Source organism: Pinus tabuliformis, chromosome 7 (genome assembly GCF_031772625.1).
Source record: "Pinus tabuliformis cultivar Carrire ecotype Pingquan chromosome 7, CPIR1, whole genome shotgun sequence".
Lineage (NCBI taxonomy): Eukaryota > Viridiplantae > Streptophyta > Pinopsida > Pinales > Pinaceae > Pinus > Pinus tabuliformis.
The window spans coordinates 1,413,370,550-1,413,397,728 of record NC_142293.1 but is presented as its reverse complement, the minus strand read 5'-3'; the positions used below and the strand labels follow the sequence as shown (position 1 = coordinate 1,413,397,728).

Here is a 27,179-nt window from a genome sequence, read left to right as displayed (position 1 = left end):
CCCCTTTTGAAATCCTCCTTCCTCCCTTTAAATAGCAGAGGTCCCTCCCTCTCTACGCATCTGTTCACCGCCTTTATGAAAGGATAAGATTTTTGTTAGGCGGTGATTGCTTTGTCATGATTTTTGCTTTTAATTGAATCAGATCCTCACAACATCGAATGGTGTCACTTTAATTATGACAGTTGGTACTTTAATTTTTTAAATAGTATAAGACCATGATGATTTTAAATATTACATATTATTTTATGTTTTATAAAATATCAAGTTTAATCATAAGGTTTATGGGTTTAGTTTTATTAGTATACATTTTGGGTTATATGTAAACATATGAATAAACTCAACTATATTTCTTACTGAGTGTATATTTCTTCTATTTACGAGAATTAGGTATTTAATTAACACCTTTGATAATTAATTCATTTATCTTATATTTAGACATTCTCCATGAATAGTCGATATATAGTCGATATATATATATATATATATACTAGTGCAATGTATATGATGCATGCATATGTAGCTATCATATGTATGCCTCACATGCATGCTAATATTGCTATGTTGTTCGTGATTTGAGATGGGTTGTTACACTCTCGGAGAGAGGAATCCAAGAAAAATATCAACTGTATTAAATAAGATGACCCATGTGGAGTTTGGACCTAGTTGCCAATTTTAACACTCCCTCTCAACTAGGGAGAACTCTATCTGCTAATCCATTTGCCAGTCTGTACTATCTCTGCCATCAATGCACTGCTCTGCACTACTCTGCTCTGCTTTGTTGAACTATGAAGAAGAAGAAGTGATCGAGAATGTATCATACCTTTCTCTACTGACCCAAAGTCAGTCCCAAATAAAAGAGAGTGTCTCATACCACTCTTACTGACCCGAAGTTAGTTCCAATCAAAAGAGAGTGTCTCATACCACTCTTACAGACCCAAATTCAGTTCCAATCAAAAGAGAGTGTCTCATACCACTCTTACTGACCCGAAGTCAGTTCCCATTGATCCTAGATCAATATCGGTCATCCTAGCACAGGGAGTATGGTAGTACACAATGCGTCAATTTGTTGTAGTATGGTTCCTATCCTCATTTCCCTACTCATTGGCCAGATGAGAGGTAGTTCCCACGAGTCGCAGACTGCATGGGTAGGATGTCTCAGCATGAGAAGGATGAACCACTCATCCTACCTACATGTTGCCAAGGGGTATCATAGGGGAAGGCTGAACCACTCACCCTGTACACAACAAACCACTAGGGAAGGTTGAACTACTCACCCTGTACACAACAAACCACTGGGGGAAGGCTGAACCACTCACCCTATGGTTCCTCATCGTTCCAAGTACCCCAAGCCCCTCGGAGCTCTCAGAGCTCAATGTCCATCTCATACAGGAACCTCATAAGAGGGTCTCTCCATGACTCCAAGTCGTTCTCGAAAGGCCAAGAATTTGGCCTTCCCTAGGGGCTTTGTTAGAATATCGACGACCTGCTCATCAGTCCTAATGTGATGGAGCCTTATTGCTCCCCGTTGTACCATGTCCCGGATAAAGTGGTACCTGATGTCTATATGCTTGGAGCAGTCATGAAACACTAGATTCTCTAATAATCAGATCCCACTCTGGTTGTCACAGAGGATCACAGTGGTATCCAACGCATGTCCAAACAATTCATTGAAGAGCTTCCTCAACCAGACAGCTTCACAGGAGGTCATACTAGCAGCTATGTATTCGGCCTCAGCGGTGCTCAAGGCAACCGACTTCTGCTTCCTACTCATCCAGGATATCGAGCAGAACCCAAAGAAAAACAACATCCAGAAGTGCTCTTAGGATCCACCACACTGCCAGCCCAATCAACATCAGAATAACCATGCAACCTCACATCTCCGGTAGTGTATCTTAGTCCATAAGTGATTGTGCCTTGAAGATATCTCAGAAGATTCTTAGCAGCAATCCAATGTATATGATGAGGCTCAACCATATATTGGCTCAATGTGTTAACTGCAAAACATATGTCTGGACGGGAGTTCACCAAGAACATCACTGCTCCTATGAGTTGAGGATACTCAGAAGCATTTCCCAATTCAGGTCCGGCAACACTACCACATAACTTCTTAAAGTTAAGTTCCACTGGAGTAGTCACAGGCTTGCAGTCCACTATTCAAATCTTTCCAATATCTTGACAACATATTTTTCTTGAGATAGGAAAATTTCACCTCGATTTTGCTAGACCTCCAACCCTAGGAAGTAGTGCATCGGTCCTAGGTCCTTCATCTCAAATTCAGAAGCCAACTCCCTCTTACATTTGTGAATGAGAGGGTTTGCACCTGTCAGAAAGAGGTCATCCACATAAAGTACCAGAATGAGAGGTTTATCATTTTCAACCTTGAAGTAAAGGTTTAGATCGGCTTCACTTCTAGTGAATCTTAGATTCACTAGATAGCTATCGATCCTCTCATACCAAGGCCGGGGTGCTTGCTTCAAACCATAGAGAGTTTTCTTCAACCTGCATACATGAGATTCCCGGTCATGAACCTCAAACCCCTCAGGTTGTTCCACATAGACTTCCTCTTTGATCGAACCATGCAAGAAGGCGATCTTAACATCCATCTGATATAGGTTCCATCCTTGCGAGACAGCAAGGGCTATGATCAAGTGGATGGTGGTGTATTGGGAAAGAGGTGCAAATATCTCATCGTAATCTACACCTTTCTTTTGAGAGAAGCCTCGAGCAACAAAGCGAGCCTTGAACTTTTCTGCACTTCCATTAGCTCCATGCTTGATTTTGTAGAGCCACTTAGAGGTGACAACCGATTTGTCCTGGAGTCTAGGGATCACATCCTAGACATCATTCTTCATAATTGACTCGTATTCTTCATTCATAGCATCCTTCCATACTTGTTGCTTCATGACTTCTTCAAATGGTGAAGGCTCATTTTGAAGGATAGTGCTCATGACGGTCAAGTATGTTATGAAACCAGCTCAAGAAAAGATAGAAAAGAGAGATCAACGCCTTAGAATTCAACCTCTTCGAGGGGGCAACCTCCTTTACATTACATAAATGAACAATTCTTGGATGATACAAATGAAAATACCTCCTTTCTATATATAGGAGTCTAAGTGGTCCCAATACAATCAAAGCCTACATAACAATAATATTGTAGGGCACAACAGTAACAATGGTGGGCTTCTATGTGGCATAATAGTAACAATATGGGCACTACATGGGCACATCAATATAATAAGTGGGTTATACTAATAACAATAAGGGGTTACACTAGTAGTATAGGGGCCTAACATGCCCCTCTCCTTCAAAAAGCGTTGTCCTCAACGCTTGAGTAGTTCTTGATGCTTCTATATAAAATTCTTGTCCTCCCATGTGGAATATTCAGCGGGTAAGTTCTTCCACTTGATGAGATACTCTGAAATTGATCGATTTCGTAGCTGTCGGGTTCTTGTTTCTGTGACTGCTCCAGGTTCCAATATGATTTTTCCTTCCTCTTCAATTTCTGGCAATATTGCTTGAATTGGGATCTTTTGCAACTTTTGAATAAGTGGCCATACTTCTTCGTTCTTCTTCCATTCATCCGTTGCTTCGTTTATCCAATTTGGTTGGATAATATAAATAGCACAAAACAATGCTTCCACATCCTCATCCTTGAAGCATCTTCCCATTCGGTAAGGTCGCCATTTTTTAAGTGCATGTAGTATTGCCAACATTTCCTTCTCATAAATAGCTTGCTTGAGATGTGGCAGTAAAAATACCCAATCACTCACATCAAAACATTTTTCACTACGATGTTGATCTACCTGTTGTTTCATTTGATTTTGCACCGAAGTGGCGTTATCCTTTAAAAGTTGGAGAACTTGCTGTTGATGCTCGATATGATCTTTCTCTACTTGAACCTTTTTCTTCTTGATATGTCCTTCTATCTTTTGAGGAGCGGTAATTTCTTCCAGTCCTTTACAAGATATGGTCGGATTCATTTCTTGATGCTCGATGTGATCTTTCACTTCTTGAACATTTTTCTTCTTGATGTGTCCTTCTATCTTGATAGTTTGAGGAGTGGTAATTTCATCCATTGAATTACAAGATATGGTTGGATTCATTTCTTCTTTCTCGATGTGATATTTCACTTCTTGCACCTTTTTCTTCTTGATATGTCCTTCTATCTTGAGAGTTTGAGGAGTGGTAATTCTTGCCAATGCTTTACAAGATATGGTCTGATTCATTTCTTCTTTCTCTGGGGTGGTGTCCTGACGTATATCCTCTTCTTTTGATGTTTCTTGATCCTTTTCTTCCTCCTCTTCATATTCTATGTAAAATAATTTCTTCTCAGCACACCTATGACCTTTAGTGCATTTGCTATCACAATTGTAACAAAGCCCTTTTTCTCTTTTTTCTTCCAATTGTTGTGGTGTAACCCTTGTAGGTTGTGGAAGGCTGGGAGAAACAACACTTCCATCTTTATAGTTGTGAGGGGTATGCTTCCTGGTTTCCATAATTTTGCTTTCCATTATGTCACAAAGCCCTTTTACTCTTTCCAATTGTTGTGGTGTTGCTCTAAAGAAGGTGTTGCTCTTTATATCCTCATAATGTGCTATCATTTCCTCCGTGAAAATTGACCACGTAACAAGTTTTTTACGAGAACAAAGCCCTTTGTACCATAAAAATTGATCTGGTTCTAAATATGAAGATGCAATACATACCTTTTGTAACAGTTGTACACCATGTATATCAAAATATTGCTCCATCTGAAGTATCCAATTTACAGGATCCTTGCCATCAAACTTCCTCATCTTGCTTTTTCTTGATTTTAGGAGCTCTACCTTGAAACGACTGTAACTCTGTACTTTCGGATCTTTAAGTTCTGAACTTCTGACCTGTAATAGCCCTCTGTGTCCTCTTTCCAATGCCAAAAGTCTGATCCAAATTGGATTCTCCAAGAAAACGTTATGCACAATCTCCCGCAGTGACCTGATTATAGACTAGTTCAGTAAAGCGAACTTTTATGAAGTGCCACGTGTAACTGTTTCAACCTTTGACTCTGAAAATTATATAAACAGAAACTACAGTCCGTCCTCTTTCTGTACCTTCTTACGAAAGTTCAATCCGATGCTCAGAAAGAAAGTTATGACGATTTTCCCTAGGTCACCTGTTTTGAGTGTAATTCAGGAGTCTGCAAAAAGACCAACTTCCGCAGATCATATCTCCGAAAATATCGCGCGAAAAGATCTGAAATTCGGACCCAAGGTTCAGCGCCAATTCTTCTCAAATGGGTTTTTTTTGCGACTTCTGAAACGTCACAGAAAAAAAGTTATAGCGAAAATGCCACGATGACCTGTTTGGAGCAGCGAAACCCTAGAATCCAAAGCTCTGATACCAAATGTTATGAAACCAGCTCAAGAAAAGATAGAAAAGAGAGATCAACGCCTTAGAATTCAGCCTCTTCGAGGGGGCAACCTCCTTTACATTACATAAATGAACAATTCTTGGATGATACAAATGAAAATACCTCCTTTCTATATATAGGAGTCTAAGTGGTCCCAATACAATCAAAGCCTACATAACAATAATATTGTAGGGCACAACAGTAACAATGGTGGGCTTCTATGTGGCATAATAGTAACAATATGGGCACTACATGGGCACATCAATATAATAAGTGGGTTATACTAATAACAATAAGGGGTTACACTAGTAGTATAGGGGCCTAACAAAGTATCCTTGATACCTGTTCAGCTTCTTGCTTTCACGGAAAGTTCCCCTTGGTGCAATATGTCTCTCAACATCTTCGAGAGTCTCCCTAAGCCATGAGGGTCTCCTCTTGGAGGAGGAAGGCTCATGAGGAGGAGGATCTATAGGATCCATCGGTTCAACAACATCAAGCATCGTTTCATCTTCTTTTGCACCTTATTTTCCGGTGTCAACTTCTTTGTCCTTCCTTGGGATAGGAAGGTTGTTGATCTTTCTGAGGGCCATATCTTCGTCGAAAGTGACATCATGACTTATCTCGACTTCCCTTTGACTAGCCACATAAATTCTATATCCCTTAGAATTTTCACTATAGCCCACAAAGACTCCTTTCTTCACAGATGCACCCAATTTGCTTCTTTTCTCTTTCGGCACATGAAAATATACGGGGCTTCCAAAAATTCTAAACTGAGAGACATATTGCACCAATGTTTGATGAGGACATCGGTTTTGAACATACATGGCGGTACTTGTAGCTTCAGCCCATAGGAACTTTGGAAGCCCTTGATCATGAAGCATGGCACGAACAACTTCTACAATAGTGCAATTCTTCCTTTCAGCCACACCATTTTGCTCGAGAGTGTATGGCGCTGTAGTCTCCCTCTTAATGCCAACCTCTCTGCAATAATCTTCGAATTCATTGGATTCGTACTCGGTCCCATTATCAATCCTCAATATCTTGATTTTCATCTCGTATTGGTTTTCAATCAAGTCTTTGAAGTGTCGGAACTAGGTGAACACTTCATCCTTCTTCTTCAAGAAGTAGATCCAAGTCCTGAGAGAATAATCATTCATAAAGGTGAGATAATATAAGCATCCTCCCAAAGAGTTTACGGGCATCATACCAGATATGTCGAAGTGGATCCATTGCAATACATTTGTGGTCTGCTATTACTTGAGGGGAATGGTCCGCTTGTAAGTTTTCCTTTGGCACATCCCAGACATACGCCTTCATGTTATACTTTGAACTTGGGCATACTTGTCACCATCTGTCTCACATCGGGTAGGGCCTGATAATGAAGATGGGCAAACCTCTGGTGCCATAGTTCAGATTGTTGAGATGTGTCGCAAGACATGGCTCCCAATGGACTTCCTCCAACTTGATACAAAGTGTCAACCCTGAACCCAAGAGTAAAAACATATTTAAAATTTCTTTTCCAAACACGTACCTTTCCATTGATGAGTGCCACCTTGAATCCTTTGTCCTCCATCGCCGAGATAGATACTAGGTTCTTCTTGAGATCAGGTACATATATTACTTCTTGCAAATGAATAGTGTTACCTTGATTCAGTTGAAGGGTAACATTCCCTACTCCCTTCACGGGATAGGTGGCATCGTCTCCAAGGATGATCTCCAAGTTTGTCTCCTTTTCTATTAGATTAGAGAGAGCTTCCTTGTATCCGGTGAAGTGCCTTGAGGCACCACTATCAATTAGCCAATTCCCCAAAGTGTCCGGTGGAGAGGCAGTGGAGAGGGCCGATATAAGATAGTACTCCTTTTGCTTATTGTTAACAACATTTGATTCTTCATACCTGGAGTTCCTTGCTTTCTTAGAGGGTCGACCATTTCCTTGATGTCCCGCATTTCTTTTTCCTTTGCCATTAGACTTGCCATTCCTTTGATCGTTGTTGTTGAAGTTTCCCCTGGAATGATTATGATCATCATCATGCGATATGTCCCTTCTATTTGGACACTCTCTTGCATAGTGGCCAAACTTATTGCAAACAAAGCACCTGCCCTTCCTTCGTCCCTTAGATCCAAGCTTTCCATGGAAATGACCTTTAGACCCTGCATTATTTCTCCTTTTGGCATGAGCGGAGAATGTAGTGGGGTTGCTTCTATGAGAAGGCATTTCTTGCTCCACCATTCTTGTTTCTTCTTGAATGCATCTCGACATCATTTCTTCAAACTCTGGAATTCAATCATCGTTGAAGACGGTGGTTCTAAATACATACCACTCAGGTGGGAGTCCTCCAAGGGTGGTGAGAGTAAGTTCCCTGTCAGGAATGACTTCTCCAATCGAGAGTAGATCATTCTTGATCTCAGTAATCCTCAAGAAATAGGATTGAATATCCTCGTCCTTTCCCTTCTTAATATCCTTCAACTTATTCTTGAGAAATAGAATTTGATTAACATTACTAACCTTGAACATGCCGACCAACCTGTCGTAGATCTCCTTGGAGGTCTTCAATTTGGAGATGTAGGCCACCAGATGCTTGTCAATGGAATCCCTGATAATCTTCTTTGCTTTGACTTCAGCCCTATTGTACTTGGTCTTCGCAGCAGCCAGTGCATTTGAAGGAGGTTCAGGGATTTTACCCTGCACATAGTCCATCACTTCTTTTTCTTCCAAGGTCAAATCAAGAGACATCTTCCATCCATGATAGTCAGATTTATCATGGAGCTTGTCTTCAACTGGGAAGTAGGATGAGGAACCCATTGAACCTTTTGTCCTTGTCCAACTGTCTTTGGTGATTTCTCTTTCACTCTTGCTTGGGTTTTGTCTTCACCTCACCTTGATACCATGTTAATAATTTTAGGCAACAATGGTATGTTCTATGCTTTAGAGCAATTTTACTTCAATTTATTTATTAGGCCAGTATCAATATTCAGATTAGCAATCACATCAACATGATAGTAAAATGCAGATAGAACATAAACATAAATAGTAGAAGACAAGCCAAGACAAGAGGACACAAGCTGTGGCACCATCTAGGGACAAACCCCAATGTGCGGAAACCCTTAATCAAATCTTCTTTTAGTCTTCAATAGTTTAACAGAGAGAGAGATAGTACAATTTACAAATCTGATAGTTTATAACAGCAGCAAAAGAGCCCTAACCAGAAAAGTCAACGTTGGTCAACATGGTAGATTTGACCCTCAACAAACCGGTCAACTTCAGCCTCCAAACAACAAGATAAAACAACCCTCAAAATAGTCAAATTCAGCCCAGTCAAAGTTTGGTCAAACAACGCACCTACGGTCAGCCCTAGTTGCAGTCAACGTTGGTCAAATTGTCCAGAAATTCGGTCTCTTGAAGTTTTGGTCTCTTGAAATTTCGGCCTCCTGAAATTTCCCTCTCTTGAAATTTCAGACGTGTGGAGAGAGAGAGGCCCAGAAATCCATACCCAATCAAAGAGGAGAGAGAGAGAGAAGTGTGAAGATGAGTGTTTCCAAATGAGGCTAAGGCTTCATGAATTTATAACAAACGTTGAGGATGAATAGATGTGACTGTTGGGCTTCTGAGCCTACATAAGTTTGCTGGCTGACCTTGACAATTTGCCCATAATCAAAATAAATTCATAACTTCATTTGTACATGTCGGAATCAGATCTTTAGATCAATCCTACATCTCTCGGCGAGAGGAATCCAAGAAAAATATCAGCTGTCATAAATAAGATGACCCATGTGGAGTTTGGTCCTCATTTCCAATTTTAACGACTTTTTGGTACTGTCTTTATATACAGAGATCAACTATCACAAGTTTTAGACCAATAGCAAACTATCAATAAGAGTTCCGAGCTTAAAGATTAGGAATTCGGTTCAGACCTCAAATATGTACTAAATGCTAAGTTCATACTTTTGGACCTGTGTCAAGTTTGTCTCTGCTACAACCTTTAAACCTCAGGGAATCTAGCAATCAAAGACCTGTAGATGTGTTACAGAACCTTAATAACAAAATACAAGGCTTGTGTAAATGTGGCACAATCAGCTTGTAAACTTGAGACATCAAATAGAGTTAATGAATCCCCTTCAGATTTGTGTCCACGTTGTGATTTCAGATTCATGCAAAAACCTTCAATTGATGCATTTGTTATCAATGGGAGCTGCAAGGATACTTAAAAATTCGTTCCAGAACCTACCATGAACTCAGAAATGAAGGTTGAGTACAAGTGTAAAAGACCAAATCTATACTGAACTTTACCACAATCTTTGTAGGGTTTAGATCACAATCTAGCAATACCTAACCAAGAAGGAGCAACGCATATACCCTCCAGATCTGTCTTAAAATTCACTTGAACATTAAGCTTAAAGACATTGCTTAATAGTCATTGTGAGCAACTAATCCATTTGCAAATACATCCAAATAAACCTTCATCAAAATGTCACTAGACCAATTATCAAATTCGCATTGGATCTTTGTCCGAAAGACCTTAGTTTGTGCCATTGGTTTGCTCTAGAGGGCCAAGAAATTACAGAGAAGGCATAACGCTGCAATGAATCTTCATGACCAAAATAAAAGTCATGTTTGCAGAGAAGAAGATATGTTAGATGCCTCAGATGTGCTTAGAAAAGAGTTTGAACTTTCCTCTTACTAGGGCCAAATGATCTTCTGCGAGTATCCTTGATCTTCTTCTTAAAGACACGTCATAGATATGCCTTAGAGGACGCTGAGGATGCTTAGAAAATTTCTCTTGATTAGCACCCAAACTTCATCACAAGCACCTGCAAGAATGGATTCAAGGCCCAACGAAACCAATACCCAAAGCTATAGCAATTAGACCCCAACAAATCTTCGGCCTCTGCTAAGATATTCTTGAATGTGCCAGGCCGAAATCTAAGAGAACGATTTCAAAAGATACACATTTTATTCTTGCCATTTGGAGGTATTGATCACTTATTTACATTGGATGGAATGGGCAACTAGCCCTTGCTCAATCGGAACCGACTTTCAAAATAGAGGGAAAGTGAAATTCAAATCTAATTTCCGTTGAAGCCAAAAAGCCCTTCTTAAATACAGGCCGACTTGGTTTAAATTTGTTAAAATTGGCAACTAGGGCCAAACTCCATTTGGGTCACCTTATTCATGGCTGATAATATTTTTCCTAGATTCCTCTCGTCAAGAGGTGTGGGATTGATCTGGTGATCATCCGATTCCGATAAGTATTTATGGAGATATGAATTTATTTTGATTATTGACAAATTATCAAAGTCGGCTAGCAACTTATGTAGGCTTAGACGCCCAACAGACACATCTATTCACCTTCAACGTTTGGATATAAATACAGGATGACTCCTCCTCATTTGGTCACTCACTTCTTATCATATCTCTCTCTCTCCTGCGCAGAAAAAGAGTCTCTTCTCTCTCTTTTGCATTTTGTGGTACAATTTCCTGTTAAATGTGGCCATTTATGCTTTTCATTTTTTCTTTTAATTGCTTCAACCTACGGGGCATCATTCTAGGTCTCACCCAAGGTGGGGGCGAGGGGATAGGGAGGCTAGCCCTATGTGGACCCAGGTGGGAGAAAAGATGAATGATGGTATAGCGAGTGGAAAGGGAGTGAGATGTGCGGATAAAGGAGCAGGACCACACACCCAAAGTCAGGGTTTCCCAAATAGTACCACCCTAGAACCAAATGGTCAATAAAGGAGATCCCACGGGACTAAGATCCAAGGGTAACAACCAAAAGAGATCAAGGGGACAGTAGCACAAACTAAGCCCACTCTTTCCGCCAAATCTCCCCATCCATCCATACCCAGAAGTATCCATGATAAGTAAACCCAATACTCAATTACCAAATGACAAGACATACCCTTAGATTCGGGAGGCCCACCTTCAAACATACGATCATTACAGGTGGGTGAGGGACCACATGGCTGGCTCAGGTGGTAGAGAACTGGCACAACGAGCTAGTAGTAGGCATCAAGGGGCTGTTGGCTATTGGTTAAGGCTCAGTATGGATAAAAATTTCTCCTGGGGATATCACCCACAAAGTGGTGGGTAACATCTGGCTCCAAATGGGATGTGATCTCTCGAAAAAGTGGACGAGGCTGCTCAAACGAGAGGTCACGAGAACCCCAACAATCTTTTGGTCATTGTAGACCTGTTCTCTGCACATGTCAAAGTTTAAATCCATGGGGAATCATGCTTTTCACGGTGTCTTATGATCACCCATGCGCAATGTTAGCCCATAAACCAACAAAAAATAAAATATGGAATTTATTTTATTTTATTTTTAATTTTAATTTTTTATTTACATCAAATGCAATCTAATCTATCATGAGAAACATCATATGTGGTTAGTTCTAATGCAAATATCATCATGCAATGCATCCTACCCTAACATGCATGTGATAATGCTAATGCTAAGTGTAATCATAAAGCCAGTGCAACCAATATATCATCGTATCAGTATACATATGCCTGCCAGTATGATTACTCATGAAATAAGACCCAAAGCGAATGTGGACATAATGAGATGGAGGGTGAAGTGGGCGGGAGGTGGGAAAACATGATCTCCATTTGAGGCAAAAGGAATCGCTAGGAGAAGGAGAATAGGTCAATCTAAAAATGTGGGGGTTTCCCTCTAAGTACACAATGGTGGAAGAGAAGATCACTCTCAAGAACTATCTATCACAATCATTGCTTACAATCTTATGCTTTGTAGATGCCACAAGGTCGTGATGAGAGGGGAACGAAGGGTGAGGGAAGGGAGGAGTGCAACAAATAGGTTGCTCATGGTGATGGTCACATTGGAGAGGGGAGGTTGTGGGGTGATCATAATCCTGAGGGTGTGTCAAAGGAGATAAAGTATATTCAATGAGGGGTTCTTCCTTGATATCATACTTGGAAGGGGGAAAGGGTTCATGGTCACTCGGGATCATTTGAAAAGGGGCGAGGGAATCACTTGTGGGAGACTTGAAGTGATGAATAAGAGGATAAGAAAAAGGGGAGGGTGAAGTATTATATTCAACGAGTTTTTCCTCCTCAAAATCATCCTTTTCATGTAAGGGAAAACAATGATCCTTCTTCTCAAGGGTATCGATGGATATGTCATTATAGATAATGCTTGAGAGAAAGGGGAGACCACTCTCAACCTCATCTTCCTTGTTGGTGTCATAAAGGGGAGCACAATCAAATTGAGGACAAACAATTTCCCATTTCCCTTTTTCAATATGGAAGTAATCTTCAATGTCATCTTCCAAGGGGCTAATGGGATCACCTTCCTCAAGGTTCTCAGAAGGATATTCATCAAGAATAATATCCTTGAGAAAGGTAAGGTTACTCTCAACTTCACTTTCCATGGATTCATCCTTCCCAACATATGTGTTCTCTAAATCATCCTTTTCATCATTTGGACCCAAGGAGGACCCATCTTCCCATTCATTACCTTAGATTCTTACGGTCTTGATGATTCTCAATGAAGGCTTCCTCTTGAATGCTCAATGTGGGGCATACTTGAAAATGTGTAAGAAAGCCATCAACGAACTCCTCAGCAGCTGAGATGCTCATAGGTTCATGATTTTGCAACCATGAGTTATGACCATAAAGGGAACTAAAGAATAACAACATAAGGACATCCTGGTGGACCACTTTCACCTTTGAAGTATGTGCAATAAATCTTTCCACATGGTCAATTGCGGAGCTTGGGTCACCATCAAACACAGGCATCCCATGTAGCATCCTTCCCGCGACATGATTAGGATGTCCAGGGATGCTAGCAATGTCCAAAACAAGAAATTTATGAAAGAATGACAACCTATTTGAGGTATACATGAAACATATGTAGGATTCGCCAAGGTGAAATTGAAGATGCTTGAAAAAATGCTTGCTTCACCCTACAAGCATCGACTTTAAAGTCCAATGAAGAACTAGTGCTTCGTTCTTACAATGGAGTCGCCAATAATGATATGTCGATATGTCGTACAAGGAACAAAACACACGTCTCGTGTCCCCGACAATGGTGCCATAAATGTTACCACTCAAACCAGCAGGAGACCTAAAGGGGTTCTTAAGAGGGCAACTGCTAGGTTAAGGGCAATGGTGCAGGCTTAGCCCACTGTCACCACAGGTAAGTCTCCCTGCTTTTTACGGACTTTCACTGATGGGAGGAGTCCCAGTAGTGTAGGGATCACTTGTAAAGTATATGTCAATGGATAGGTGAGAAGTGCCCTTGAAAACCCTTTCCCAAGGATGGAGTGAAAAATAGAACTTGCTTTCTCTTTAAGAAAGGGACTTGGTCCAGTAGGGGTAAGGGGTGAGGATTGGAGGGTTGAGGGAGAAAGGATAGGCTTATAAACAAGATACTCAATCCCTAAAATCCTTGGGAAACTTGGGTTCCGGAATGGTCCTTGACAAATAATCTTTATTGAGAAGTGGGACCACATGAGGCCAAGTGGACCCAGCCCAGGTTTGGGGATGGAATGTAATAGCTAATGATGTTCCTATCTTGGACAAGGTGAGGGGAAAGGACCAAACAAGAATATTTACTTCGAAAGGTTGAATTGATCCTATTGAGGTCTAGCCTTGGGTATGCCTAGGCAAAATTCAATCCTAGAGCTAGGGCTTGGGCTTCCCGAAGATTCCACCGTTAGAATTGCCTCAAATTTGGAGGAGAGGGAGGGGACCCACCAACGCAGTAGCCTATAGGAGATCAAAGTTTTCCCTTGGGTCAAGAATTGATGCCCTAGGTGACCTAATGGGACTAGACTTGGGAAAGAAGGGGAAATGGTAAAAAAGAGGATTAAAATGATCACCCCTTTAAGGGACTAGTGCCTAATTCACTTGGGGATAATGGAGTCAAGGATGATGTTGAGTAAGAACTTGGTTTCTTGATCAAGGAGGCCCAGAAAGTCAGTGTCATCTAATGTTGAGAGAAAGAAAAGAAAAGTGACCTTCAAGCATTTATACTTCAAAGCAAATGATGCAAGTTTATCGAGACAAATAATCTCTAGGACATTTCATTCATATAACATTGGCCCATACATTAAATTAGCTAAAACATGCTCAATTCCACATTTCAATTATGCAGGAACTAGCCCTAATTTTAGAAGTATGCAGCAACAAGAATAATAACATCAAAATTTACTTACAATGTTATAGAGTATATCCAACTAGCATTTCGTTTACAAGAGAAAGCTCCAAGACAAGATAAATAGCCCAAATCCATACGTCAAAATTCATCCATCTCCAAAATATATCCTCCAAGGAAAAAGTGCGAAATTCTCTATGATTAGAGAGATCCCAAGTCAAGTGATGATACAAATGACTATTTCTAACATCAATATGTAGCCTCCTAAGGAGTTTGAATTAGCCTATGGGCCCCTAATGATAAAATAATGTGCAAATAATAACCCCTAATGGTGACAAGCCCACCATACTAGCTCATAATGTAAAAACAAGCCTCACAAGGGGCCAAATAATGATGTATGCATGTCGTAGGGCCCTCCAAAGGCTCAATAACATCCTGAAGTGCCATATTGAGGAATAAATCCTCGGAATATGATGGACAAGGGGGTGGCCCCTTGTTCTCCAAGTAATAGACCTGTGGTACTCTCAGTGGGTCCGAGGGCACATTAATGACCCCATGGGTCTCCATATGAATTAGAGATGTCTGTAGATCCCCTGTAATGGTACAGGTAGTGGAATGAATGTTGCCATGACATTGTACAAGTGCTAGGACACTTGCCAAGAGTGTGGGGCTCCTGTGGGGGCCTGTTGGGCATAGCGTACCAATCATGTCACCATTTTCCCAAAAGTGGATCGCTAGTAGTCTCTGAACATCCATGAAGATCTGTGGAGTGTTGTCTGTTGATGTGGAGGCCCATTGTGTCATGTCCCCATTTTTATTCTTCTTCATAGTACAGCGAGGGTGGATTTCCCGGGCAGGGGATGGCCAGGTCAGTGGAGCAGGTTTATGTCATCAGGGGTCCTGATGGAGTTTTGATGGGATTTGATGGCATTAACTTGGCTTATTCCATCATCTGCACAGTTTGCCTTTCGTTCCGTCGCATTCCGACAACTTTAAAAAATCAATGTTATTACTGGGCATAACTTAATTAATTATGTTCGAGGCAGCGTTCCGGGGAGATTAATTGATGGAACACCTCAGTGTAATAACTCGTTGGAACCGGAACGAGAAGATCTACAGGATGGGATGTTTAAATATGAGTTTCAGTGACTTGAGGAGACATGGTGGCCAATTTACCCTTTTCTCGCATTAAAAATAATATTTTAATTGAAATAAAAGAGGGAAAACTGCTCCATGATTAAAATAATAATAAAATAGAAGGTTCTAAAGGAGTCCATCAAATCTATAAAAGAGCAGGAGACCATTGGAGGACATCTTGGTTTTGATATTGTTTGTTGTATGTGAGGATGAAAACCGGGTTCTCTACTCCAACAGTAGTCCTAGGACGAAAATCCTTGGGTGATTCAGTGAGAGTCGACGAGCACCCATCTCTTCCCTTGGTGAATCCATTCAGGGTTCACAGGTTGCAATGTATTGATTTTTCAGTTTGTTTTGGAGGCCAATTTGTGGCAATATGGTAGATCTATTTGAGGCCAACTTTTCATCTCAGCTACATGGGTTGTTTGTGCATGTAAAACCCCAACTTATGTAATATAATAAAGTTGAGAATTTTCTTGTTTAGTGTGTTATGGATTGTAGTGCTCTATTGTCTTTAATTTTACATGGAAATCTTCTGTTAAATGCAATCTGCTCCAAATTTTTTGCATTTGGGACATTACAGTGGTATCAGGGTCTTGGTCTTGGCTCAGCTCGCTGTTTCTTTTTTTAATTGGTTTTGTTGGATTTTCAGTTTCCAGTTGCAGTTATTCTTAAAGGGTTTTGCTAGAGAAGTCGAAGACCTAGTTTTTGCAGCAAAATAAGAGCTTATTCAAAGAGCTCGACAAATTTTCTTACTAACTATTCAACAAAATTTCTGAGAAATTGTTGGATGCATAATAGGAATTCAACAAAATCGCCTAATGCTACAAGTGAGCCAAATATCTGATTTTTGTTGCCATCGCATTATTTGGGGCAGATTTATATGTTTGTAAATGCCATAAGTCAGAGACCGCAACATATCATTAGAGGGCTGAAATTTAATTCGAAGCCAATTATCAGAAATGGGGCCATTGCATTATTATTTAAGTCGTAAAATTTTTTAAAGGTGGGACAAGCTTGAATTATCATTAGAAGGCCGAATCTCAAGTAGTAATCGGAATGCTGAAACCGTGAAAGGGCAAGTTATTACACCATAGTTCTTGGTGGGCCAGACTTCACATGAACGCGTGGAGTTAATAATTTTTAGAAGGCCGCGTTAAAATGAGGAAGCCAAATTTATTTTGGTTAAGTGCTAAGGGTCGGATATTATGAAAGCCAAGCTGTCCAAATCTTTTTCAAAGGGCTGATTTTTTTCCCTAGAAGATGCATTGGTCGGATGCCGCAGCTCTGATCAGGATCAGAGGGCCGCATTCGCTCCTCATTTTCTTGGTAGCACGATTGCCCTTGTGTCGTTGAACAAATCGCTGGAGCATACACACAACTCAAGTCCCATCACCTACCTGCTTCTCTCTCGTTTGTGTTTGTGTCTTGGTCGTGATTGGAGGCTGAGGCAGTGGGCAAATACACAACAACATGGGGTCAATTCACCAAAATCGATCATTGTAACTAGGAGGTCGCAAACCAAGGATTTTCAAGTGTTCTGCTCCACATATTTTTTTCAGAAGTTCTTTCATCAAGGGGGGGGGGTGATTAAATAGTGAGAGTGAGGGGGTGATTAAATAGTGAGAGTGACTGAATTATTTAGAAAGGGCCGACTCATCAATTTCAATCGAAGGACCGAATTCATTCAAGGACAGTGGCCAAACTTAGCATTATTGCTTTAGAGTGGCGTCTTTAGCATGTAATTGATTACGAACGAATTGCTATCTTCGGGACAATGGAACCGCTTCAGAATTTTCCAGTGCAAGACAATTTGCAGAGTTCAAATTTATGAAGGAGGGACCAAGTGCACCTTGTCTAAAGAACTGGAATGCTGGGAGCCATCATTTAATATAACAAAATTGGGTTATTTTCAAGCCTGTAGCCATCGATTTGAAAAAGCCGAGTTGCATTTAGCAGCCTGAGATTAGTTCGTGGCTTGTTTTCAGAAGAGAACCGAATCTTGTCTAATTGTTGTCAAGAAGAAAGAACATATTCCTTCAGCGCAGAGGCTAAGCTCTATTCTTTACTCAGGTCATGTCCACACTTTAACGACCGAAATTTCGACTGCGAGGCCGAAGCTTTCACTGCTGTGTATGTATTAGTCATGGAAGTACCTATTTCTAAGCTGCGTTGAAGACAAGGAGAGATGATACGTATATGCCAGGTTCCAATTTAGCTCTGTTTATAAAATTTTATTGTGCTCTTTGAAAATCCTCAGTCTTATTTATTATTCAAAGGAAGTCTGTCCTTAAACTCCTTTAAGAAATTAAATTTAATAAAAGTCACTGTCACTGTACAACATTTGAGGGCACTGAATAGTGAGAGTTTGGCCACTAAAGCCCATTTGTGCAAAGAGTGTCTTTGCTATGTATTTACTCCTATAGTGGGGTTGAATTTTATCACAGTGTTGAGTTTGTCACTACAGTTTGCCATATTTTAAGTCCTAGCTAAAAGATTACCAAGTTTGGTTAATGACTTGAGTCATGATATAGCTTTGATGCCATGTAAGGAGTATGTATATCGAGTCAGTTGGTCATATTTCTGAAGATTACCAAGTTTGGTTGATGAATTGAGTCATGATATAGCTTTGATGCCATGTAAGGAGTATGTATATTGAGCCATTTGGTCATATTTCTATTGTGCTATTAGTTTAGTCTTGATTGAGTCAAGCCCTGTTGTGGTCATGAGCTGCCATTATCATTGCATGGTGTTGTAAAAGTTGAGTTGAAGAGTCTGTCAGGCAAGTCATGTATGTGTGCAGCCACTTTATGTCTCTTTGATATAGTATTGCTAAGTCGTTATAACGATTCAGTTGATGTACTTATCATTATTAAATTAAACATGGATCAAAATTGTATAAACTCCCTTAATAAACCAGCAACAACAAACAACAGACCTTTCTTAAGAGGGATCTATGCCATTCTTCAGAGAGAATAGCCAAAGGAAGTGCAAAAGGCGCAAGAAATAGGACACAAGATTTTTGCTCTTGGAACAGATTTGAAGCACATGAGGATCACATGGAAAATTCTCTTCAAACTTGATGAACTAGATGCCCTCCTTTCCAAAGTGAGCCAGTTAGAAGGGAAGAAACTAATTTGGGCTCTAAGACCAGCTATGCTTGCTCTCATACAACCCAAGTTCTTAGAGGAACCTTGTGAAGGGGTTAGACTTCCAGTTGCATCTTGTTTCAGTAGCATCATGAGACTATCTGCACCTACAAATCCTTACAATGATGATGTTATGAGGAGAGTTTCCAAACTGATGATAGAAACTTTCAAAGACTTGGACAACAGTGCAGGCTCTACCTTTGGGAAGAAGCTTGAGATTTTAGGAATTATGGCCACGACTAGGATTTATGAAATCATGTTTGATCTTGTATGATGGTTTGATCCTGCAGATGTTTCAATGCTTCTTTAGCATTAGTAAACCTCATTTTGACACAATCATAGCACACATGCAGTCCATCTTGTCATCATGTATGAGAGGCCGTGATGCCATTTGCCGCGAGTTGTAGTCTCGATTGTTGTCTGTTTGGAGGAGAGAGAAGTTGGTCTCACCTGCTTCTTATGAGCTAGCCGAAAGGTTGGTTGAGTAGAACATTGGATTGTTCAGGAGAAAGTTGACCAGGGAGGAGCTACTCAAGTTTGGTGGATCATGTAGCAAGAATGAGCTAAGAAGGAAGGGACTTTGCTTCATCTGCAAAGGACCTTGGGGACTTGACCACTCATGCTTGAGTGTCATTGAGGAGATGACAACAGTAGAGCAGGGAGATATTCTTTATGTCCGTCAAGATGAGGACTCTTTGTTGGACGAGTCCATGGGTGCATACGATGATACTTCTGAGGAGAACGAGCAGTGGTGTGGAGTTGAGGATAGTAGCCTAGATTTGCATCCATGTGTTGTAGGGGAGTATGATGAGCAGCCGATTGTTCCCGTGAGGGAAGGAGATCATGGAGCAAATGAGAGATTGATGATTCAACATAGAGAGCACATAGAGGAGCATGAGTCAGATGATACACATAGTGTGCGGGATGGGCCATTTTTGGAGAGTCAGCTAGTGGCTCATGTCGAGCCCATGATGGAGGATGAGCAGACACCCTTGGGGCCAACCATTGGAGTGGAGCAAACAGATATGTAGGCAACCTTTAGGGAGGCAGTTTTTGCAGATACTTTTCCTCAAGAGGTGTTGGAGGTTGACAGGGTAGTGTTGCAGAAAGCTAGCAAACGACAGGAGAGTGGAGTCTCTGATCAGAGGAGGGAGGATTTGTTGGAGATGGTGGTGTATCCATCTATGGGCCGACCCATTGGTGAGGTACAGATAGGTGTAGTGGCAGCTAGCAAAGCTAGAGTGTTTTTGGGCAGCAACCCTCTCCAAGAGTACATAGACAAGGCTTGTAGCTTAGTTTGACCACTTGTGGAGAGAGACAGGATTCTCTCAGTGGATATTGTCGATTGACCAGGTAGAGAAGCATGGGTTGAGTATGGATCAACATCAATGTAGTATACTTGTCCCTAACATCAGAGTCCATGGCCTAGATTGGCGGGAGATCATGAGTTGGTATCCTATTGATGGCGTGATATCCTTAGTCAGGGGTGTAGTAGAGCAGAGACCCCTAGACATGTCAGAGACTACATGCTCTAGTTGACAGTGGGATACAAGTCGACAACTCTTCAATATTCCATTCGAGCATCAGGAGAACAGGATTAGCAGTGGATTGAGTCAAGGGTTGGACTGGAGAGAGGTGATGAGTTGGTACGCAGTTGGTGGGGTAACATTCACAGCCGAAGCTATAGCACAACGCAAGCCATGGAGCCTTGATGCTCCTTCTTGGTGGCATTGGGATCCAGGTGGATCTACTAGTAGCGGGTTGAGTCAGAGATGGACATGGGATCCAGGTATTAGAGGATCCAGTCATGTTTCGATAGCTTGGAGGCGTGACGTGGACCAGTGGTTTGTATGGGATCCGGGCATTGGATCTCAGTTGGTTGGGCCACCATGTTGGTCCACAGATTTGGATTGCTTGAGGGCAAACAATCTTGGGGCGGGAGGACTGTCATGTCCCCATTTTTATTCTTCTTCATAGTACAGCTAGGGTGGATTTCCAGGGCAGGGGATGGCCAGGTCAGTGGAGCAGGTTTATGTCATCAGGGGTCCCGATGGAGTTTTGATGGGATTTGATGGCATTCACTTGGCATATTCCATCATTTGCACAGTTTAACTTTTGTTCCTCCGCATTCCGACAGGTTTCAAAAAAGTCAACATTATTGCTAGGCATAACTTAATTAATTATGCTCGAAGCGGCATTTCGGGGAGATTAATTGATGGAACACCTCAGTGTAATAGCTCGTTGGAATCGAAACAAGAAGATCTACAAGATGGGATGTTTAGATATGAGTTTCAGTGACCTGAGGAGACGTGGTGGCCAATTTACCCTTTTCCCGCATTAAAAAGAATATTTTAATTGAAATAAAAAAGGGAAAAGTGCTCCATGATTAAAATAATAATAAAATAGAAGGTTCTAGAGGAGTCCATCAAATCTATAAAAGAGGAGAAGGAGACCATTGGAGGACATCTTGGTTTTGATATTGTTTCTTGTATGTGAGGTTGAGAACCCAGTTCTCTACTCCAGCAGTAGCCCCAGGACGGAAACCCTCGGGTGATTCAGTGAGAGTGGGTGAGCACCCATCTCTTCCCTTGGTGAATCCATTCAGGGTTAATAGGTTGCAGTGTATTAATTTTTCATTTTGTTTTGGAGGCCGATTTGCGGCAATATGGTAGATCTATTTGAGGCCAACTTTTCATCTCAACTACATGGGTTGTTTGTGCATGTAAAACCCAAACTTATCTAATATAATAAAGTTGAGAATTTTCTTGTTTAGTGTGTTATGAATTGCAGTGCTCTATTGTCTTTAATTTTACATTGCAATCTTTTGTTAAATGCATGATTAATTTTATGTGAAGTGTCTGTTCCAAATTTTCTGCATTTGGGACATTACACATGGCTCTCTATGCACACCCTACATGTGCCCAATGTGGACCTATGGGGGTCAGGATCCCATATAGGGAAGCCAAACCCAAATGGAAACCATCTGCAATCCTTCATAAGATTCAATGCATCCCCTAGGCTTCTAGTAGAATCAGTCATTAGAATAATAGGGTAAAGGAGCTTACAAACCATGGATAACAAAGCGAGCACTTCATAATGGCATGCCCTTCCGTAGTGGGCTTTCGCATGTGCTAGTGTCTCCAAACTCCAAAGGGGGTTAGCCAAGTACCTGATTAGGTGGTTTCAACCCTTAGAGGGGATAGTATGCCTAAGGTACACCCTTCTAATGGGGTGTGAAGTGGCAAATAGGTGAGATGGAATAGGGAATGAGAGGGGAAGCCTTAGGCCACATAATGGGGCATAGGGGTAGCTAGGTAAGGGGAAGCCCATACCTAGGTATATAATGTATAGGAGGGAGCAGTCGTGGTACATGAGGTGCCCCGACCTTGATTTTTCCACCCTTCTTTATATGCCTTTTGCCTTTTATGAATTTTCTTTAATTAACTGCTCGGGGCTCAAAGGACAAGAGCATAATGTGTATAATATAGTAGTGATTACTCCTTTTGAGGCAGGGCAATTTATTGCCCTCCAGGGGTTTGGACAATCATGGGTTCCTGAATGATAGAGGAGGCTCATCTAGGGCCTATGGAACTAGGGTGATGGCCAATGATTGGGGTAGAGCTCATGTAATGGCTTTTTCCCACGTGCTAATTATTTTTGTCCCGACCATCTTTTGCATTTTGTGGTACAATTTCCTGTTAAATGTGGCCATTTATGCTTTTCATTTTTTCTTTTAATTGCTTCAACCTCCGGGGCATCATTCTAGGCCTGACCCAAGGTGGGGGCAAGGGGATAGGGAGGCTAGCCCTATGTGGACATAGAATGGGAATGTGGAGCCAGGTGGGAGAAAAGATGAATGGGGGTATAATGAATGGAAAGGGAGTGATATGTGCAGATAAAAAAACGGGACCAGGCACCCAAAGTCGGGGTTTCCCAAGTAGTACCACCCTAGAACCAAATGGTCAATAAAGGAGATCCCATGGGACTAAGATCTAAGGGTAACAACCAAAAGAGATAAAGGGGATAGGAGCACAAACTAAGCCGACTCTTTCTGCCAAATCCCCCAATCAATCCATACCCAGAAGTATCCATGATAAGTAAACCCAATACTAAATTACCAAATGATAAGACATACCTTTAGATTCAGGAGGCCCACCTTCAAACATACGATCAATATAGGGGGTGAGGGACCACATGTCTGGCTCAGGTGGCAGGGAAATGGCACAACGAGCTAGTAGGAGGCATCAAGGGGCTGCCGGCTGAGGCTCATCATGGAGAAAAATTTCTCTTGGGGATATCACCCACAAAGTGGTGGGTAACAGTGCCAATGACATTTTTGTCCTTTGGTCGTGGAACCAATTCCCATGTGTCATTCTCTTCAATTTGATCCAATTCTTCATTCATGGCTGTTATCTAGTGCTCATCATGACTAGCTTCTTCAAATTTGCTATGTTCAAGATAGGAGTGCAAGATGTGCTTGTTTTGGCATGTGTATTTGTTGATTTCTTCTGGTTCCTATACCTGCTTTTATGTCCTCAATGATTTGATATGAAGGATGATTCTTTTGATACCATCCTTTAGGAGTCTTAGAAGACGCCCGCTGATCATCTCCTATCTCATCTTGGTTGACAGTTGTTTCCTCATTTGATTGTTCTTCCTCCTAGGCTTCCTCTTTAACCTTTTCTCATTCTGCTTCTTTTATCTTTGGTTTACTTGAGGATGAACTTCCTTGTTTGTCCTTTGGTCCACGAACTTCATCAAATGTTACATTGATGCTTTCAACTATCCGGTTGAGTCTTAGATTATAGCATTTGTATGCTTTACTTTTGCGTGAATACCCAACAAATATGCCTTTGTCTACTTGAGAGTCAAATTTTCCAATCTTTTGGTCCTCCCTTTTAATGTAGCACTTGCTTCCAAAGACTCTGAAATACTTGACATTTGCTGGTCTCCCCTTCCATAGTTTGTACAAAGTCTTATCACAGTTGCTTCTAAGCAACCCTTTGTTCAGAATGTATAATGTTGTATCTATTGCTTGGACCCAAAATACGTCGCTTAATTTTGAATCATTCAACATAGTTCTAGCCATTTATTCTATTATTCTATTCTTCCTCTCGACAACCCCATTTTGTTGTGGTGTCTTGGATGCTGAGAATTGTATCTTTATTCCGTGCTCTTCACAAAAGTGCTGAAATTCCTTAGATGTGAATTCCCCTCCATTATCGATATTAAATATTCGATCTTCTAATCAGTTTCATGCTCAACCATTTCCTTGTATATTCTGAAACATTCAAAGGCTTTGGACTTCTTCTTCAGAAAGTTGACCGTTGTCATCCTGGTATAATTGTCAGTCATCAGCGTGAAGTACTATTCACCATTCAATCCTTTGGTCTTTATCAGTCCACATAAGTTACTTTTTTACCAACTCTTATTGCTTTGACGAGGAGTGTTCCTATGTCTTGAATTCAACACCTGTCCGTTTTCCATGAGTGAAATTTTTTCATGTTGTGCTAGTAGGTTTTGAGATCTGTGGCATTTCTCTCACCGCTTCCTTCTTATTGATTCTGACAAGGTTGTTAAAGTTGATGTGTCCCATCCTTTTGTGCCAAAGCCAACTTTCATCCTCTTTTGCCAAGAAACAACCTTTATTTTTAATCTTATCCAATGTATATGTCATTTGGAGTCCTAGTGGCAGTTGCCACTAGCTTGTCGGATTTGTTTCTCCTTATTTCACATTTCTTTGAGTCAAAGATCAATGTGTGTCCTTGATCACACATTTGACTTATGCTTAGTAGACTGTGATTCATGTTTTCTATGAGTAGCACATCTTTTTCTGTAGCCTCCTTGCTTCCAAGCTTAACTATTCCTTTTCCTATAACGTTTACAAAACCATCATTCCCAAATGAGATTGTTCCATCATTTCCTTCTTCCAGAGATATAAATTTGTTTTTATCCCTGGCCATATGTGTTGAGCAACCACTGTCAACATACCATACATTCTTCTTGCTTTGAGCTTTTAGAGCAAGTGCACACTTTCATTTTTCTTCTTTTAGACCTTTATAGGAGCATTTTGATTTTCCTGTGATTCCCTTGGAGGAGCGGTTAACTTGCAATCTTTAGCCAAATGTCCAAAATTGTTGCATTTATAACATTCTACTTCATTGCTCAAGTATCCAAACCTGTTATAATTTTTCTTGTAATCTTCTTGAGAATTTTGGGATAATCATTCCTAGAGTAACTTCCAAAGTTGCTTTTGTTCCTAGTATAGGTTTGCATTTTACAACGTTATGTCCAAAATTATTGCAAGAATAGCAAATACCAAGAAAGATGGTTTGATACGGGAATCTTCATGATGCTGTTTTCCAAAGGTCTTCTTCTTGAGATTTCTTCAATGTTGTTTTCCAAATCTTTGTGATGCTTTTGTCCCCAGACCTCTTGAATTCACCAGGCCGAAATCTCAGAGAACGATTTTAGAAGATATGTGTTTTATTTTTGCCATTTGGAGGAGGGATCCATCACTTATTTATATTGGATGGAAGGCTTGACTAGCCCTTGCTCAATTGGAGTTGACTTACAAAATAGAGGGAAAGTGAAATTCAAATTTAATTTCCATTGGAGCCAAAAATCCCTTCTTAAATGTAGGCAGACTTTGTTTAAATTTAGAATCCCTCCATAAAGTATTTTGCCATAATAATATTTGAATTAATTCTAAATAAAATTCCTTTTTCATCCTCATGACTTGAATAATTTTCTAGCCAAATGCTAAGCTGCCACTTCATCTCCTTTTGGGGACTTTGACCACAAGAGGGGGCTTCATCTTTGAACAAGCATATCTCTCAAACCATGAGGACCATTGTGACGTGCCACATACCATTGGACATTAGAGAAATTTTGAGGTAAAAGATGGGCCTCAAAACAAAAATGTACAACCAAATTAACTTTATAAGAACAAATAGAATTGAAGATGATGATGTCAACCATGGGGTATAATTCACCATTTTTGGAGTAAAAAGGTAAAATGATAAAAAAATGAAAATAATAAAAAAACTACTTTTTCAAGTTGTATTTTCGACTTTTCTCCCTACTATTTTACTTGAATTTCGAGTGACAACACTCGTTTGATGCGGAAGTTAATTTTTCATCCAAGGAGTTTAAGTTTTTTAGGGTTTTTAGAACAAGTGATGGAAGGGCATAGAGATTAGTACCAAATCCAAATAGGGAAATAAGTGAAAGTGAATAAAGTGGAAAATGAGGTTAAGAAGAAAATCTCCAAGAAGTTGACCTATACTCTTCAAGAATTAGGGTTTGAGGCTAGCACCAAAAGGTATAGTAATTTCTTACCCAATCAATATCAACAATGAATTGAAGGTCTACAAGAAGGGGCTTTAATGGAAGACAACTTTCATCATCCAAAATCGACTACGACTTGATGAAATTACTTAATACTTCAGCCAAGGAACCATAAGGAAGAACAAAGGATGGTATCAAATACTCATCAAATCAACAAAGGAAGAATGGTTTTAAGTCCTAAATTTCTTCCTTCCAAGTGATAAGTTATCCCTCAATGGATCAATCTTGCAAGGCTTGTAGAGAACTTGAAAATTCCACCATTAATCTTCATGCACCAAAATAAAACAACTAGGAAAAAATTCAAGAGTTGAGAAAATTCATCCACAAATAAAGAACCCTTAATGTTGTAAATGCTACATGAAAATAAATTGATTATGCTCCAGTGAGAGGGAGCTCTCCAAGATCCACCCATGAGCTCAAATGAGAAAGTGCATCTCTTTATATAGATGAAGCTAAACTTCCTTTAAAATTAAAATAATATTATCTCATGTGCTAATATTACAACTAAGCAATCTAAAACAAACATAAAATAAAAGTGGTCAAGACACGTACAATGCACAAGATGAAATAATCCTCCAAAATGGAGGTCATCTCCTGCAAAGAAGGGTGAAGATGCCATCAAGGTGCCACATCTAGCCTCCAAAGGCTTCTAAGGCATGTAGGTGGTCAATGTTCCCTTGAAGAAGAGTGGTCCAATCCTCAATTCATGGTGAAGTGGTCTCTCAAATCAACTCGTGTCCAACATCTGGTCTCCCAATGTGGAATGGAATTATGGAAAAGTGGACAATGCTCGAAGAAGTGGGTGGTCCTCCAACAACTCTTTAAAAACATGACATAAATGTTTCATAACCTCCAACATAATGTCTTAATTAAAAGCCGATGGTCATATCTTAGCTCAAGGACCTCCATGACGCTTCGAAGTGACCCTCCAAGTCATAAAATAGGTCATAAAATAGCCAACAATGATAGTGACGTCCTAATGTATGGGGCCAGCCCCTCAATTTCAGCTCAATTGTCTGCCCAAGATATCAAATTAATTTA

General features: G+C 40.5%; 1 protein-coding gene across 6 annotated transcripts in view; it reads left to right on the top strand.

The window, feature by feature from the left end:
- Positions 1-27,179, top strand: part of AAS (Pyridoxal phosphate (PLP)-dependent transferases superfamily protein) — a 526,642-nt gene that overhangs the window by 32,220 nt on the left and 467,243 nt on the right. The window lies entirely within an intron of this gene.